Source organism: Furipterus horrens, unplaced genomic scaffold, assembly GCF_987537825.1.
Source record: "Furipterus horrens unplaced genomic scaffold, mFurHor1.1.pri manual_scaffold_2, whole genome shotgun sequence".
Taxonomy (NCBI): Eukaryota; Metazoa; Chordata; class Mammalia; order Chiroptera; family Furipteridae; genus Furipterus; species Furipterus horrens.
Window position 1 is genome coordinate 111,556,384 of NW_028327172.1, and position 12,677 is coordinate 111,569,060.

General features: G+C 36.6%; 1 non-coding gene and 1 pseudogene across 1 annotated transcript; both read left to right on the forward strand.

The window, feature by feature from the left end:
* Positions 1-11,813: 11,813 nt before the first annotated feature.
* Positions 11,814-11,939, forward strand: LOC150019291 (small nucleolar RNA SNORA70). Its single transcript, XR_016509481.1, has one exon. It is a non-coding gene; the product is annotated as a small nucleolar RNA SNORA70 (small nucleolar RNA).
* Positions 11,940-11,999: 60 nt separating this feature from the next.
* Positions 12,000-12,302, forward strand: LOC150019292 (large ribosomal subunit protein uL16-like; annotated as a pseudogene).
* Positions 12,303-12,677: the final 375 nt, after the last annotated feature.

Consider the following 12,677-nt stretch of genomic DNA (forward strand, 5'->3'; position numbering starts at 1 on the left):
GCATAACTACAGCCCCTTACCTGACAAATAGATAAATGTAAGTCAAAATGAAGTGCAGATGGAATGGGAGGGAGCTATACAAAATTAACACGTTGTATTTATGATCTTTCACTGAGTTTTTACTTACATTAAAAAATATTTTGTTCTTATATGAGTCATATTTAATCCCCACTTTTTAGATGAGGAAACAGAGATATGGGGAAATTAGGTAAGTTACAATTTAATTTCCACTTGGCACTCAGTGCATTGCTTGGCAGGCAGTTACTGCTTGATAAGTATTAGTGGTTATTGCCTATTTCTTTAATCATGAAAACATAATTACAATATTTTTTAAAAAGAGCCCACATGTTAGTTCCTCTTTATTTACGTATTTTGGTAAAGGGGAAGTGTTCAAACAAACCCATTTGTACTTTGTCCAGCTGCTCTGCTGATGGAGAAAGAAGGAAGTCTCCAGAAGAAGCGCACAGAGCTTTCTTTATCCAGCTTTCTCTCGCTGTCTTTTATCAGTCATTTGTGAAGCTAAAACACCTAAAACTAAAGTATTTAAACCCAGGATGAAGAAGCAGGAAGTGAAGAATATGTTTCTCTTCCTGCTTCTATTTTATTTGGGTAACTGAAATGTATTTGCAAATGTTTAGTGTCTTTGTTTTCCCAGATTTCAACAGCGATAAGACTGTTTTTCTTAATTCTACTCGTATGTTGTGAAGAATGATACAGTAATTATCCCCAAAGTTATGAAGAAATGTCTTTCTGCCCAGCTCTTTGGCCGTAAGAGGATTCCCTAAGCAAATAATGGTAATATAAACAGCTACCATGTGTTAACTGCTTCCTGAGACCCAGGCATTGAACAAAGTTCTGGCCACAAAATAACATCACAAAGGGTGTGCATGTCCTTGAACACAGTTATGTAACTGACTAGGGCGTGTCATGACAGCATTTCTGGATGTAGATTCTCAAACATTTGAATCTTATTTATGACATTTCATTTTCTCTCTTCTGTCAAAAATGGGAAAAATAAGCATTAGAGTCAGTTAATGTGTTTGTTAAAACCGTTTTCAAGAATCAGTGAATGTTTCCTCTGTATTGTTATGGCATACATGGTAGGAGAAAGGACCATGAGTAAACCCCATCCAGCTTTTACTGTCCTGTTACCCAGAAGTCTCATTTTCTCTCTCAACCTCAGTTCTTGGAAAATAAAACCTCAGTTGGCCTAGTTACCTCTGAATTACTTTCTTTTCTATTATTCAGTGACATTATTCCCACATCCCCAACCAAGACATTTCTCTGTCTTACATAAAAACTAAGTCCAAAGGCACACAGAGTTCTTTGTTCCTAAATCCAGCAACAAAGTCAAGATACTCAGATCAACGGAAGGCCACCCTCTCTGATGATCACAGATCACAGCATGGACTTACTTTTTAGAGGCACTAAAGTAATGCAGACAAAAGTGTTACTTGGGAGATTTTTTTTTTTTTTTTTTTGGTGAGAATAAAGCACTTTCCTAGGAGTTATCAAGAGGGCAAGCAACCAAAATGTATCTATTAAAATGATATGTACTTTTTACATATTTTGAAAATATATTAATCTGATAAGGTGTGTTTTCCTCATGAAATCTGGAAAGAGAAGATTTTGGAGAATAAGAACATATCAGAAAACTTCCAGGATTACAGGGACCTAATGATAGCACACACTGATACTTGTGCCAATCATGTACCTGGTACTCAATGTTTCAATTTGCCAAGTTCTCAAAACCAGCAAGCAGCAGACCCAATACTTGAGAGTGATGGATATTTACATATATATGTAACTTTCTTTAGCTTGACAATACATATCAGATAAATTTCTGATCTAAATCCTTCCATCTAAGCAGGGTTTTTGAAGATTTATTCTAGAAATTGATTTTACATGCCTTCATATCAAACATGTAGGATTTCTGGCAAAATTCTTTCAGACTGGCCTATAATGCCAAAAGAGGAAATTGCTTACAACAAAGGAAATCTTGTTTCTGCTGACACAAGTAACATCTGCTGCCCTTTTTCTATAAGGGAAACAGAGCTCTAGTGAAAAGAGAATTCTAAGAGATGACTACAGAAGTTACATGAAGCTTCAGCCCTTTGTAGTCCTTTACAACAAGGGTCCCCTACTCCCGGGCCACAGACCTGTTAGAAACCGGCCTGGAGCAAAGCTCACTTGAGTTTCACTTCCTGTTGCCCGGGGTCCCCTACCCCCCTCTCATTCACCATTGGCGAGTCTGCCAAGCTCACCTGAGCTCTGTCCCACCTACCCCTGTCTTCCAAGAAATAGGTCCCTGATGCCACAAAGGTTGAGGACCAACCACTGCTTTACAGCACAGGCTTATACAAGAATATTTTAAAAATAGTCTGTTTAAGGAAAAAAGAAGCAGTTTTCATTTATACCAAAGTAACAAAAAGATCCAGAAAATAATGATCAAATTTATGCTAAAAATATTTTTCTGGTCTCTAGGATACATTTTTGTTACACGAGTACTTGGTTCCTTCATAAGTCTGAGCCATATGGAGAGAACATATCAGCTATTTCTAAAATTCTGGGACCTAGTTCACGAAAGCTGGAAATGATATTTTTCTGGCAATATGTATATTTTGTTGATGGAAACAGTTTCAGTAGCTCATGGGAAGCTACGGGCCTCAATTATGACGAACCACCATAGTCTGGGGAAAAGATTCAGAATTGTCTGGGATTTGTCATCTGTGAACACCAACTGAAAGATAATGTGCAAATGTGTTTCTGCATGGGACTGAATGCTTCCTCAATATTAACGTGGTTTCTATGGACCATGTAACATATATTTGTCAGACACAACAGTACTGTGGTCACAACATTTTGGTTAGCCAAAGTGGTTTTGACCGTTTGATCATTCCCTTCCTTCCTCAAAATCCATTTGATTTCCTCTCAAAGTTTTACATTCTTTCAAAGAGCAACTTGCCTCCACCAAATACTTCTGTTCAATCAAGGAATGAAAAGTATACACATAAATGAGTAATTAACGTGAAATCATCACTCAGTTAAGTCATGCAACCAACATGTATTCAACACTGATACCAATACTGTAAGATGTCTCCTATAAAGATTTGTTTTTATGACATGTACTTTTTGGAATTTATCCCTTTATTGATCATGCTCTTTGTTAACATGACCCAGTTCTTTATAATTTGATGCAATATGTGGACAAAGGATTTACTAAACAACCAACAAGAAATTTATGATTTATTTGGCACATGTACTTCTTAATACATTCTAATAAATTTATATATTGGTTTTTTTTTTTTTAGTGGTTCATGAAATATTGAGTGACCTCATTCAGTATTCAAAATGGCCAGACCAAGGAGCAGGCCATAGCTTATGGGAGATTTACTAATCACAGACATTCTGTTTGGCCCAATTTGAAAATACTGGCTTTCTTTTCTGCAAGTAAATAGAAATTCACATGAAACTATATTATAATGCTTTATATGTTGCTATGCTTTTTAATGTTTAGAATCAAATATTTGTCTTTTATTTCTTTGGATGTAGTGGTAATCCAACCTCACTTTTAAATTTTTATTTGTTTTCTGTTTTAAAACAGCAGGTCAGAGAGCAGTGTGCTCTGAACTAGAGCACAGTCTCTTTAGTTACAGCTCCTGAAATCAGGGTTCCAATGCACATTAGCTACCAAGATGAAGATGCTGTTCATGGTTCATTTTTTCAGTTTTAGCAAATACAAAGTATTACATTCTTTAAAAAAAAATCAAAGATTTTCTTTTTGGGAGGGGCGGGTCAAAGTCAAAAGTAACTTCTAACACCCTTTGAACTTCAAAAAGTGAAGTTTTATCTTCAGCCAGTTGAGTGTTCACTCTTAGTTCCCATTTTTGGATCTTATTTATTAAGCTCTGTTTATAAATTCAAAGAATAAAAATAGCAAAATTTCTGAAAAGAATGTGCTTTAAAAAAATAAGTATTTAAGATTTTTCCTGCATTGTCTTAAAGAATAGTGTGAAGGAAATGCTCAAATTAAATGTATGAACTGATCTCCAGAAACTGAAAAGTCACAATTTTTATACATCCTTTACTTAACATTTTAAAAATTGCTTTCTCTTTCTTATTATTCATATATTATTTAAATCCTATTGTTTAAATCTCCAAACTTTAAACTTCCAAATTTGCAAGCTGGTTAAACATGACATATTAACAGCACATGGTAATATCTCCAAGCCCCACTAAAAAGAGAGCAAAAGTATGCAAAAGGTACCATCATCAAGAAAAAGGGGAGGCGTCAAGACTATAAGAAACATTTCAAAAAACTTTTTGGCAAGTGGAGGAGTGGCACTCAATGGAACTCATACAGTCAAAGTTATGACCCAAGTTTTCCTGAAGGTGAGGAGGAGGACATACACTGAGCAGACGCTATCCCAATAACCATGAAGAACCCATGGGACACCAAGGCCTCACGACCTACAAAAGTGTACTCGAGATTAAGGACCAAAGACAAGGGGAGTGGGTAAAAGTTAACAAAGAAATCACTGAACTGCTGTTGCCCTAACCTTTCTCCAACCCCACTGCAGACTGACCAACCCCTCAATTTTTTAAAGAGAAGGAAAGGGGAGAATCCTAGGGAATCAGTGATGATGAAGAATATGACATATATAATTGAAAATTCTAATTTTTGAATATTTTTCTTATAAATATGTAGTTTTGGAAAATAACTTCCACAAAAATTTAAATAAAGTGATAAAAAACAGTCACTTCAAATATTTGGCATGCTTATTTCATAATAATGATAGTTGGGGGCTCTTTAAGGCACACACCAAATCTGTAATGTGGGTATTATTAGACCCAGATGGAAAATGTAAGGCTTAGAGTGATTAAGTAGCTTACTCAACGTCATGCAGCTATTAGTGAATGATCCTAGTACTCAAATTCAGTTCTGCTATATCACAGATTCAGTTTACAAACACTCTGAACAGAGGGAAGTTTTTTCCAGATAAAGAAAAGTGTTGTGGAACATTTCTCACAAGTTTAGAACCTCTAATTACTTCATTGTTTAATTAGATTGATGAACTTGAAGTGTAATGGCTGGTATAAATACTTTCAAATATATATTTTTTTCTAGAGCTGCAAATACACAAAATTACATTTAGAAATACAGCCCTGGCCAGGTGGCTCAGTTGGTTGGAGCAACATCCCTTACACTAAAAAGTTGTTGGCTCAATCGGAGATCAGGGTACATACATAGGCTGCAGGTTTGACTCCCAGTCAGGGAGCATTGGATACAGGAGGTGGCAAATGATATTTCTCTTTTGCACTGACATCTCTCTCTCTCTCTCTCTCTCTCTCTCTCTCTCTCTCTCTCTCTCTCTTTCTCTCTCTCTCTCTCTCTCTCTCTCTCTTTCTCTCTCTCTCTCTCTCTCTCTCTCTCTCTCTCCCTGCCTCCCATTTCAAGTTAGTGAACATATCCTCTGGTGAGGATTTTTTAAATAATTGAGAAATACAAATTAAACTAAATAATATTTGTCAATCTTACCAAGAGTTGCTTGTCTTTTTTTCATTAGTCATTTCCTCTGAAACTGTTCTTGTCTGTTCCTAATGTGTTCCAATCTCATTGTCCCCTTACAAAAGTTTTGCTGTGGCTAATAGATGGGATCAAAGTATTTAGTATGATTTCTGCCCATTTAAATATGAGCTTAATATTTTTTGCATTTTTTACCAACCTTTGTCAGGTCGTCTAAACAGAAATGTGCATATTCACATTTGAAAAGACTCTAGTTTCCCTTTATGAATACTTGGACTGAGCCATACCTCAGGAGAGTTGGGTTGTGGTTGGCGGAGGTGGGTAAAGAATTGGTAGGGTTGGTGGAGGCATGGATTTGTGTGAAGATCTAGAAGGAAAAACTTAACATCATATCTTTTGTCCATCTGCCACATCCAGTGTTTTTTAAGGCATACTAAATAAAATCTTTAAATGTATATCAAAACAAAAGTATAAAGGGAAAAAACCTGCACAGTAAAATGCTTTGTGAACATAATATGTAAGTGGGAGAGGGCATGTCACCTGGTATAACTCAGATGATATTGGAGTGGGAGGGGACATTCTTAATATTCCAGCCTCCATAGCCTGTTAGCAGCAACTGGGAAGCTCTTTCTCCACCATCCTCCAACATGCTTCTGCAGTTGGGAAGACCCTCAAAATTATAAGCTTGGGTTGGCCACTCCAGGTCACTTTTTACTGGAAACTGCTTGAAAATACTCTACATCTATTATGCTGCACACATCTTTTCCTTCTATTTCAGTTTCATAATATCTGCTAAACAAATTCCTGACAAAGTGTGTTAGGTGTCAAGTTTTATAATCTATGTAAAATACCAAAAAGTTAAACCTTTTTAAAGACCCACTATGAAACCCAGAAAGCATTTTTGAAATAAATGGACTGATAACTTTTCCCATATTTTTTCTGCTTTATCTTTCTTTTTACACCTCATTTTGTCCTTCCTGTAGAGACATATTTTAACATTTCAAAGTAAAAGCACATTTTAAAATTCATTATGTTGTTGGTGATAAATTTGTTACTTTATTGGTAAATTTAATCTAGTAATCACTGTGCAAAATTTGTGATTATATGCGACAGAAGAAAAATCAATTTAGTTCTGCATGCATATAATAATAATGTTCAGGCAAAAGCAAGAGAACAAAGAACTTTCTTCAGTTCATTTGGTCTTTCTTTCTTTCCCACTCTAATAAACATTCTATACATAAATCTGTACAACCTTTTTTTTAAGAGTGTGCCTTCCTATCGTTTGGTTTAGGACTTGGCTCTGTGATTTCCTGCACCCAATGCAACATTAGCAGATGTGATACAACCAGAGGCTTTAAGTATGCCTGCAGTTTGCGTTTCTCTTTTGTACTCCTGTGCTCTTCTGTAAGAAGAACATGCTCTGGGTAACCAGTGTCCCAGAATGAAACTACAGAAAATATGAAGCAGAGCTAGCCCCATTGCCCTGAGCATACTAAAATGTTCGTTGTTGTTATCAGCCACTGAGAATTTGTTATGCGACAGTATGGCAGCAATAGCTGACCAATAATGTTGTGCGGGATTTCTCCAAATATCAATGTGATCCTGTCAGCTAATTACAAGAAGGGGAGAAATTTTAAAATTTAAAAATAACATAGAGAAAATACACTGATCCTTTTTAAGGGAAGAGGTATCCTAGGAACATTTTGCCCATAAGTATTTGCAAAGACTGGCAAGAGAAGTAAGAGCTTTCAGCAATTCAGTCAATATAGCAGACTGTATAAGAGATGGGGTCAAAATAATTACTACGTCTTCAAGAAATGTTTGATACATACATATGAGAGAGAGAGAGAGAGAATTGGCTCATGCAGTTAGGGAGGCTGCAAAGTCCAAAGTCTGGTGGGCTGGCATGGTAGAGATCAGGAAGAGCCGATGCTGCAGATAGAAGTCCAAAGGCCATCTGCTGGGGAAGTCTCTCTTCCTCAAAGAAGCTAGTCTTTTTGTTCTATTCAGACTTTTAACTGATTGGATGAAACCACCCACATTAAATAGCATAATGTGCTTAAATCAAAGTCCACTGATTTAACCCTCGAGGGGTCGTGTGGATGACAATAGTCGGGCAATGCTGTGTGCGCTCAGATTAATAATCTTCTAAAGGTATTGCATCACCTCAGTTCCAGCCAAGCACCTAAACCATGCAGTTTACCTGGAATTCTGTGACAGAGAGAGTTGGATGACACACGTCATCCATATGACTTCTCACACACCATTTGGAAGCGCAGCCACTGCAGGGTTAAATGTTAGTTATCCAAAACCAGCCTCACAAAAATATTCATAATAATGATTGGCAAAAAATTTAGGAACCTTTGCCCAGTGAAGTTGACACATAAGACTAGCCATCACGGTTGTTTTGCAATTAATATTAATCATAAGGAGAGAGATCCAAGATGGCAGAGGAGTAAGTGGAAGCTACACTAACTTCCTCCCAGGACCAATCTGGAATTACAACTAAATTGTGGAGAAATCATCCAGAATAACAAGTTGAAAAGTAGTTGGAGAGAAGCCTTATAACCAAGGACAGACAGAAGAAACCACTTCACCACAATGTGACTGGTAGGGAGCACATGGAGGCACCAGAGAGATGGCTGGGCTCCCATGGGTGGCAGCTGAAGTTCCAGAGGGATATTTCAGTGGCCTGGGGTGGGGAGTAGCCCCTGAGAAGTGTGGGATCTAAACTCCAAACTGAGCTCCCCAGACTACAGCAGCTGAGCCAGAAAGGAATCCAGATGTTAATCCAGCTATGAAAAGCAGCAAGGTTTCTGTCTAGCAGGGAAAAATGGCTAGAGCCAACACAAAATTTCATGTGCAGCCAGTTACCCTGGGCTCTGGCAGAGGGTGGGCAGAGTGGATTAGAGACACTTGAGGAGAGTCTGGGGTTGTCAGCTCTGGGGGGAGAACTAAAGGAACAACCATCAGGATCCCTGTACTGAGTGTTGCCCCACACTGCAGGAGCCATCTCTCTCAGGCAGAGCAATCCTCTCCAATCGGCATCAGCCTGAGGGGAAGCAATAGTCTCGCCCACAGAAATTACTCAGCCCCACCCTGTGGAGCTTAAACCAGGCTGGATGAAAGAGGCAAAAGGATTAAGAAGTACAAATTATATGTTACAAAATCATCACAGGGATAGAAGTACAGCATAAGAAATACAGTCAATAATATTGCGATAACTATGTGTGGTACCAGGCTTGTATTGGAAATGTGGGGGTGGGGGGTATAGTTGGGGATTTTAACACCCATTGACTTCAGTGGATTGATCTTCCAGGCAGAAAATCAATAAGGAGACAACGACCTTAAACAGCAACTAGATCAAATGGATTTAATTGATACCTTCAAAACATTTCCCCCCAAATCAGCAGAATATACATACTTTTCAGTGTACACGGAACATTTTTTAAGATAGACCACATGTTAGAACACAAAACAAGTCTTAATAAATTTAAGAAGATTGAAATCCTATCACAATGCGATGAAACTATTATTCAATTTCAAGAAGAACACTAAAAAACATGCAAGGACATGGAAGCTAAATACCATGCTATTAAAAAATGAATGGGTCAATAAGAAGATCAAGGAAGAGGTCAAAAGATACCATGAAACAAATGAAAATGAGGAAATGGCAGTCTAAAACCTGCGTGACACTGGGAAAGCAATCCTAAGAGGAAAATTCATAGCATCACAGGTCTAGCTCAGAAAAAAACAAAAAAAGCAAGCTAAAATAAACAATCTAACTTTACACTTAAAGGAACTTGAAAAAGAACCACAAACAAAGCCCAAAGTGAGCAGAAGGAAGGAAATAATAAAGATCAGAGCAAGAACAAATGAAATAAAGTATAAAAAAAAAGATACAAAATATCAATGAATCCAAGAGCTTGTTCTTTGAAAAGATAAATAAGATTAACCTTTAACCAGACTCATCAAGAAAAAAAGAAAAAGGACCCAAATAAATAAAATAATAAATGAAAGAGGAGAAATAACAACTGACACTAAAGAAATACAAAGGACTATAAGAAAATATGAACAACTACATTCCAACAAACTGGACAACCTGGAAGAAAATGATAAATTCCTAGAAACATACAATCTTCCAAAACTAAATAAGGAAAAATCAGAGAATCTGAATAGACAGATTACACCTAGTGAAATTGAAGCAGCAATAAAAAAAACCTCCCAACCTCTTAAAGCCCTAGACTGATGGCTTTGCAGGTGAATTTTACCAAACATTGTGAAAACTAACACCTCTCCTCAAACTATTTCAAAAAATTCAAGAGGATGGAAGGCTTCCAAGCTCATTTTATGAGGCCAGCATTATCCTAATTCCGAAACTTGATAAAGACACTAAAGAGAAAGAAAATTATAGGCCAATATCCCTGATGAACATAGATGCTAAAATCCTCAACAAAATATTAGCAAACCAAATACAGCACTGTATCAAAATATCATATAACATAATCAAGTAGGATTTATTCTGGGAATGCAGGGCTAGCACAACATTCACAAATTAATATAGGTGATTCACCACATAAATGAAATGAAAGATAAAATCTACATGATCATATCAATAGATGCAGAAAAAAATCCAGCACTGATTTATAATAAAAACTCTCAACAAAGTGGGAATAGAGGGAACATACCTAAACATAATAAAGACCATATATGACAAACCCACTGCCAGGATCATACACAATGGCAAAAACTGCAAGTGTTCCATTTAAGACCAGGACCAAGACAGGGATGTCCACTTTCACCTCTCTTATTCAACATAGTACTGGAAGTCCTAGCCACATAAATCAGACAATAAGAAGAAATAAAAGGCATTGAAATTGGAAAAAAGAAGTAAAGCTGTCTTTATTTGCAGATGACATGACACTGTACATAGAGATCCTCAAAGATTCCACCAAGAAACTATTAGAACTGATAAACAGATTCAGCAATGTAACAGGACACAAAATTAATATCCAGAAATCAGTTTCATTTTTATATGCCAATAGGGAACTAACAGTAAGGGAAATTAAGAAAACAATCCCATTCATAATTGCTTCAAAAAGAATAAAATACCTAGGAATAAACCTAACCTAAGTTGTAAAAGATCTGTACTTGGAAAATTATGAGACATTGAAGAAAGAAATTGAAGAAGATCCAAATAAGTGGAAGTACGTGCCATGTTCATAGATAGGAAGAATTAACATCATTAAAATGTCCATACTACCCAAAGCAATCTATAGATTCAATACAATTTCTATCAAGATTCCAATGACGTATTTCACAAAACTAGAACAAATATTTCAAATATTTATAGGGAACCACAAAAGACCGTGCATAGCAACAGCAATCCTGAGAAAGGAAAACAAAGTTGGAGGAATCATGCTATCTAAATTCAAGCTATACTATAAGGCCATAGTAATTAAAACAGTGTGGTACTGACATAAAAACAGACACATAGATTAATGGAACAGAATATAGACTCCAGAAATAAACTCACTCCTTTATAGTCTATTACCACTTGACAGAGGAAGCAAGCACATACAGTCGGCTAAAGAGAGTTTATTCTGTAACTGGTGTTAGAAAAATTGGATAGATACATGCAGAAAAATTAAACTAGACCATCTTCTTAAACAGCACACAAAAATAAATTCAAAATGGATCAAAGACTTAAATTTAGATTCAACACCATAAAAATCCTAGAAGAAAACATAGGCAGCAAAATCTTGGACATGACCATAGCAATTTTTTTTATCAAATATATCTCCTTAGGCAAGAGAAAAAAAAGATAAAATAAACAAATAGGACTACATCAAAATAAAGAGTTTTTGTACAGCAAAAGAAATCATCAAGAAAATAAAAAGTCAACCCACAGAATGGGAGAACATATTTGCTGAATCATCTGATTAAGGGTTACTATCTAAAATTTATAAAGTACTTACGAAACTCAACATCAAAAAAACAAACAACGTTATTGAAAAATGGCCAAAGAACCTGAATAGACATTTCTCCAAGGAGGACATACAAATAGCCAATAGACATATGAAAAGATGATCAATGTCACTAATCATCAGAGAAATGCAAATTAAAGCCACAATGAGATACCATTTCACACTTGTCAGATTGGCTATCATCAATAAATCAACAAACAACAAATGCCGGTGAGGATGTGGAGAAAGGGGAACCCTTTTGCACTGTTGGTGAGAATGTAAAATGTTGTAGTCATTGTGGAAAAGAGTAGGGAGGTTCCTTAAAAAATTAAAGATGCTTTTATGCATGGGAACCTGGTGTGTAATGACTGCAAACACTAGCATCCTTGGCAGTCTATGCAGTCTATTGCTAGTATGGTTTGCCTTAAGGGTCCCTGGATATAGTCTTTTCTGGTGGACACTCATGTATGACTTCATGCTGTCCCCAATCTAGGTTCCAGACAGGTATGCCAGGTGCCTTTGGAAAGCCCCAGGACACAGTGGCCAAGGTCTACATTGGCCAAGTCATTATGTGCATCTGTGCCAAGCTACAGAACAAGGAGCATGTGATTGAGGCCCTACACAGAGCCAAGTTCAAGTTTTCTAGCCTCCAGAAGATCCACATCTCCAAAAAGTGGGGCTTTACTAAGTTTAATTAGGATGAGTTTGAAGATATGGAGGCTGAAAAGTGGCTCATCCTAGATGGCTGTGGGGTCAAACACATCCTTAATTGTGGTCCCTTGAAAAAACTGCGGGCTCTGCAATCATGAGACCCTCTGCTCCCACCTTAACACTCACTAAAAGAATTCTGCTTCTTGTCAAAAAAAATTAAAAAGTAAAAATGAATTGCCTATGACTCAGTGATTTCAATTCTGGGAATTTATTTGAAGAAACTTGAAATACTAATTTGAAGGAATATGTGTACCCTTATGTTCATTGCAGTGTTATTTACAATACTCAATACATGGAAGCCACCCAAGTGCCCATTAGTAGACAATTGGATGAAGAAGATGTGGTATATTTGTACAATGGAATATTACTCAGCTATAAAAAAGAATGAAATCTTTTCATTTGCAACAGCATGGATGGACCTAGAGGGTATTATGCTCAGTAAAATAAGTCAGAGAAAGACAAATACCATATGA